This window comes from Diabrotica undecimpunctata, chromosome 11, assembly GCF_040954645.1.
Source record: "Diabrotica undecimpunctata isolate CICGRU chromosome 11, icDiaUnde3, whole genome shotgun sequence".
In the NCBI taxonomy this organism is placed as follows: Eukaryota; Metazoa; Arthropoda; class Insecta; order Coleoptera; family Chrysomelidae; genus Diabrotica; species Diabrotica undecimpunctata.
The window spans coordinates 23,524,590-23,531,335 of record NC_092813.1 but is presented as its reverse complement, the minus strand read 5'-3'; the positions used below and the strand labels follow the sequence as shown (position 1 = coordinate 23,531,335).

General features: G+C 32.9%; 1 long non-coding RNA gene across 1 annotated transcript; it reads right to left on the bottom strand.

The window, feature by feature from the left end:
• Window positions 1-411: 411 nt before the first annotated feature.
• LOC140452982 (uncharacterized) lies at window positions 412-1,920 on the bottom strand. The gene is made up of 2 exons (XR_011952272.1): window positions 1,694-1,920; window positions 412-1,191 (listed from the first exon to the last, which is right to left on the bottom strand). It is a non-coding gene; the product is annotated as an uncharacterized lncRNA (long non-coding RNA).
• Between the last annotated feature and the right edge of the window lie 4,826 nt (window positions 1,921-6,746).

Genomic DNA, 6,746 nt, shown 5'->3' with positions numbered 1-6,746 from the left:
ATGTAACAAAAATGAGGAATGTAGAAATAGGGTAAACTCTAAAATGTACCTTTATACACCAACGAACTAATATGTGGAATACAGAAGATGGAAGAGATTAGATAGAAATAAATTATGTAAAAGAAATGAATAAAGGGTATATATGAATTTTAAAATATAATAAAATTAATGCTGGCTAGCGACTATGCAGGAGAATGACCACTCGACACTCAAAGAGGGATTCGGCCAATTTGCATGCCCTAGAGAGACCGTAAGATATAAGAACGAATGACAAGAAAACCACCAAGAAATAAACAGATGAAAGATAAAGTTGCTCTACTGAATGTTTGGGCGCCAGGAAGTTAAATGTTTTCTTCCGAGATATCTTGTATTGCTGAAATATGAAAGATAGGGACTAATTGAAATATTGAATTGTTTTAACCCAACTTTAATAAATACCAATTTTATGTACAGACTATTTTAAACACTTATATATGACCCATCACCTCTTATGTACAATTAACTTATCTATATTTACAGTAAAATCCCAGAATGTAATGATAAACAATTTCCCCCCCTAACGTACCTATTAATGTTAAATTTTGACAGAGGTTATACTCAATAATTATGTATAAATAATATAAAATAAAATATAAGATAATATAAATATAAAATACTACTCACTAATATAATAGTTTAGTTTTCGTTTAATAAATGTTTAAGTTTGAAATGAAATGAACCTCTCCGGATAAGTGTGCACACGATAACCTGATGAAGAGAGATTCAAGGGAGAGTCAAAATCTCATCCCTTGGTAGACAATAAATAATTTAATTAAATTGTACTGACTATGGTTTTAGGAAAAGTAAATGGAATTATTATTAAGGATATAAAAGTTAAAACCTTGAAGAGGATGTAATGTTATTAAAGATATTTAAATAAGAAACAAAAAGATAAAACTAAGTTCTTCCAGCCGGTTTCCGTAGGTTTCCCTGGAAGGTCCTCTGGTGAAGAACTAGCTGCAGGTGGGTAAATTTACTCCAAACCTGGATTCCATATAAAAAAAAAGGAGGTACTTTAAACCAAGTCCATTAAATTCTTCTTCAAAAAAAAACCATAAACTTAAAATTCTTCTTCCCCTTGTCTTAATAAATTTTCCATACAAAAAAAAAATAATTATTCTTCCCTGACTTGCACTGGAATCCGTAAGTAGGCTAAAAAAACAGTTGTGTTACTCCAAGTCCTTTGTTCATACAAGAAAGTAAAGAAAAACCAAGAAAGGTCAACAGGTTGCTTTAAATTAAAATAAAAACTATATTGTTTTTCTGTAAAAAATAACCTTGGGATGGTATGACAATGTTTTATAGGATATATTAAATAGATAGGTTTTCAGAAAGCATGGTCTATATATATTATAGAATAGAAAAAAAAAGGAAATATTAGCCGGTTTAACGGTATGGAATTGAAATAGATAATTGTTGGTTTTCATCTTTGGAAAGAAATAAAGTTTGAGATAATGATAAAATCTAATACTTGTAATATATTTAGGTATTAATGAAATAAGTGAAATAGGACATATATACGATAGAATAGATAGATAGATAGATAGATAAGAATATATATCGGGAGCGGATTAAAATAGATTTGAATTTCACTAACAATGGCGGATGATATGACATGTTTTTACACATAATTTATTTATAACTTTAAACTTACCGGCTGAGGTGGTCCAAAATTAAAGTACTTTCACAAAAAAACTAAATAAGAAATGGCTTCTTCCAACACAACAGCTTTTCCACAAAAAAAAATAAAAAATAAACTTAAACCCAATTCATGAAAATGGCACCTACAGCCGCCTTGAACAAACGATGTTCACTCGAAGAGATTCCAGCAACAAGTGCCGATTTGACGGTGCTACGGCTGACACGCCGATGTACTTTCAGAATCTTAGACAGAGGGCGGGATTTAATGCCAACCTCAGAAAATAAGATTTACTGGGAGTTTTAAATATTTGGTTTAGGAATATTTCAAAAATGAATTTAATTTATAATTAAATTAAAGATTCCAGTCACAAAAAGAAGGTAAACGATTATTCAAGTAACGGACTCGTTACATTCCCCTCTTACTTGGAGAAAAAAAATTTTTAAGCGAAAAAAATTTTTTTTTCTTTTTACTTGACTGATTGGTTAGATGTAGGTTAACCAATACTTCAACCATATGTGGAGCAATCAAGAATCGAGAAAAAAAATAAACTTATATATAAAAAATTATAGCTAGGGCAACAATTTGCCAAGTACAGCTATAAACTATATTAACTCACTAAAATACTTCCAAAACAATCTACATCGATTCACACGATTATCATTAACCACAGATTATGAGTGATGTAGAAATAAAGATATGGTTTCATCTAAAGAGACCCACATGTAACTAAGTACAAAGTCATGCTATTTAGAGTAAAGTTAAAGTAAGGTAAAACTCCAACATAGCATAGTATAGACTAGTAATACAAATACTCAATACAAATAATCCAAAATAATGTGAAATTGGACCCTGGTTCCAAAATTGACTCATCAATGGACAACAGATTTATAGAAGAGCATATCCAAGGAATAATCAATCAGGCAAATAGGTGGACCGATACACAATAATAAGTAATAGTAAAAATACCAACGTACTTATATAAAACAATATAAGTAACAATAAAAATACCAAATGTATAGACAACAATATAAGTGTCGAATTGGATGGTAAATCCAAAATTGACCATACAGTGGACAACAGATTTATAAAGTAGCATATCCAAAGATAATCAATCAGGCAAATAATGACCCAATTCACACTATAACCAAATAAACCAAATAGGGTAGGTCCACATATACCCACATCCGGTAATATGTGCCTAACCTAAAAATTCATCAAATAAATTATTGGATCAAAATGCGGGACTAACGGCTTGAACAGAAGGACAGCCATAAAATCGATTCCATCCTGATGATCTGCCATCAGTACATTTGGGATCCAAAATAAAGACCAAAAATAAAACTAGGAGGTGTTATAAACTCAATCATCCTAGCAAATGCCAAGCTGAACAACTTGAGCTCAAAAAGGTAAAGTACCAAAGCATGTGAACTGCTGTGGTAACTTCTTACAACAAAATTAACTTATGCTGATACTCGATAACTATAGCATGTAGCTACTACAAATTTATAAGAATATCTAGCATAAGAGCACTAAAAAGAGTTTAATGTGCCAGTAAACTCTAACAACCATAGCAAAATAGTAAGAGTAAGGTAGAAGTAACAACAAAACAGAACATCAAGAACGAGTAGACCAATTTCTGAAGAAACTGCAAATTTATAATTCGTTCTGATACTAATAAAAGAGAACAGGATAATTCCTAATTCAATATACCAAAATATAGACAAGTGCCTGAGGAAAGAAGCGAAAATAACTATAAATGGTCATTTGTTGCCAAAATATAGAATCACTATCCATAACTGTAATCTAAACATGCTAGCTGTAAAGGGAGCAATCCATGACTTGAATAAACTATATAAGTAAGAATAATAAATCAGCTAAGGAACAATTCTTATATTAGACCAAAGTCTGAAAATATTAAGGATTAAAGCTAAATGTTCAAATCCTAAGACGTTCTACTGCCTAGATAACTGTACAACTTGTCATGAAAATGGTGAATTCCGAAATTCATTGCACAACTGAGGCCTCTAATTGAACTAAAACTTCGAACCCACATATTCAGTCACATATACACAGGCAGAATAGTCTATATAACATAGGAGTGTTCTAAAATTATGCATAATGATTGTCTATATAAATTCCTAATGACATAAAAAAACGTCCCACATAGCAAATCCAGATACATGTTCCTATATAACTTGATCATGACCAATAAACGGAATCAAATCCATAAAAAAATTACAACATTCTTTCCAACCTGGCAAAACAAGTAAGCAAAATGGGAACATAGGTTATACAACACATAAACATATAGCACAGTATAGCAGCACTACAATATTTAGTTCCATACCAGTGCAACATCTAATATAAGTAAACACTCTAATGGCCTTAATAATTTTAACTAATTATAAACAGATACTAATCAAAGTATAAGCTGTAGATATATCAAATCTGGTGATTAATAACAAAAATCTAAGAAAATATCAAATCGTAACCAAACCGAGCCAAAACAATAACACTCATAGGAATAAGTTAACTTAATAGACATTAAGTTAATCTTCCTCTGAAGATGAAGATGTTGCCTCATCTGTTGTATTATCAGGGAGTAAATCCTTTATATGAAATTGACCAATTCGTCTATTTGTCGAATTGTCTTTTAATTCATATACTAAAGGAGATATTACCCTAACGACAGTACAGGGAACATATTTCTGACAAAACTTAGCAGAAATGGCATCACCTTTATTTGATTTTACAAAATTCCGTTTCAAAACTCGATCGCCCACAAAAAATCGCAAATTTCGTTTCCTCAAATTATACTGATGCTGATTTCTACGGTAAGAAGCTTTCAACTTCTTCCTAATGTCAGCGAATATTGGAGGTAAGTTTTGGAGATCTTCCATACGGTGAAGTTTCTCAGAAATTTGAGGAAGAGTTGTTGAATTTTCAGAAATTAAACCGAAATAATCACCTGACAATGGAACATGCCTACCAAAATTAACATAAGCTGGAGAGCACTGAGTGGTTTCATGAACAGAAGTTCGAATGGCTTGAGCAACTGAATGAATGTACTGATCCCAAGCTCTATGATCAGTGTAAGTGTAAGATCGAAGAGCAGTAACAATGCTACGATTTACACGTTCAGTGTGGTTAGCTTGCGGATGATAAGCTGCATTGTAGAATATCTTTTGGACCTTATATTTACTTAAAAGATCTTTAAAGGCTTTAGAAATAAATTGTGGACCATTATCACATGATACTATCTGGAGAATACCAAATAGTAAGAACACTTGCTCCTCTAAGAACTTCAAAATAGCTGGAGTTGTAGCCTTACGAAGAGGGCAAACTAAAGGAAATTTGGTGAAGTAATCTACAACTACCAAACAATACGTATTACCTGAATAACTACGTGGATACGGTCCAATAAGGTCTAAAGAGATCATTTGCCAAGGAAAATTAATGTTCCTAAACGAACCCATTAATCCAGCTTGAGGTAGGTTACTCGGCTTGCATGTTGCACAAACTCTACATCTAGAGATGTATTTCTTAACTGAGTTGCGCAGACCAGGCCAGTAATATAACTCAGCTATTTTACTAAATGTTTTATAAAAACCAAAGTGACCTAATGTCACATCATCATGAAAAGTTCTCAAGACTTCATCCCTATTTGCTGTTGGGACTACTATTTTCCAATCAGACATATTCGATAAAGACTCAACCGGACTGATTACATGTTTATACAGGATATTATTCTCTACCTTGAAATCAGGATATCTAGTAGGTTCTTGGGTGACATTATGAATCATCTTTCGATACCAATTATCTGGAGATAAAGTGGACAGATCTAAAAGATTGATATCGAAGGTACGTGACAACGCGTCTGCAACCACAACACCATTGGCTTTGCGATGAACGATATTATAATCAAAGACAGAAAGCCTACAAATCCAACGGGACAAACGTTGTGACGGATTTTTCATGGAATGTAACCATAATAAAGAACTATGATCTGTGATGATAGTAAACTTACGACCCTCAAGATAGTACCGAAAGGCATCAAGACCATGGATAATTGCAAGAAGTTCTCTCTCTGTGGTGGAATAATTTTTCTGTGCTTTATTGAGCTTTTTGCTGGTATAAGCTATTGGATGTTCCGAACCATCCTTCATTTGAAACAGTACACCACCTGAAGCAGTGTTGGAGCAATCTGTCATGAGATAGAAATGCTCTTTAAAATTCGGAGATGTCATGACAGGTGCACTAGTAAGAGCTTCTTTTATACGCCGGAAAGCATCATCGGCTTCTGAAGTCCATGTAATAGTTTGGCCTTTTTTCCTATTTTTAAGGAGATCTGTAAGTGGAGACAACAAAGTAGAATAAGACGGCACAAACCGACGATAATATCCACACATGCCTAATATCCTACGGACTTGAGTGGTAGTCTTAGGTATAGGAAAATCTTTGATAGCTGTAACTTTATCAGGGTCAGTCCTTAAACCTTTACTATCGACTACATATCCTAAAAATTTAAGACTAGGACGACAAAACTGACATTTATCTAAATTAATAGTTAAATTAGCCTCTTTGAGACGTAAAAACAACTTATCCAAAATTTCCATATGAAGAGAAAAATCAGGAGTGACAACCAAAATGTCATCCAAATAATAAAAAACATAGGGTTCTAACTGAGGACCAATGACTAAGTCCATCAGATGACACATTGTCTGAGGAGCTGAAACAAGACCAAAAGGCATAGTGACAAACTGAAATAATCCTTTCCCACTAACTGCAAAAGCTGTATACTTTTTACTTTCCTCACTCAAAGGAATCTGTAAAAAAGCTTTAGATAGATCGATAGAAGAAATATACCTAGCATTCTGGAGTTTACTTAGAATGACGTCTATTCGGGGAATAGGATAAGCATCCCGATTTGTAGTAATATTATTCAACTTTCGACCATCGAAGCAAACCCTAAAAGATCCATCTTTTTTCTTGGTTAACCACAAAGGACTACAGTAAGAAGACGTGGAAGGTTCAATGATCTTCAACTCTAACATGGAATCAATTT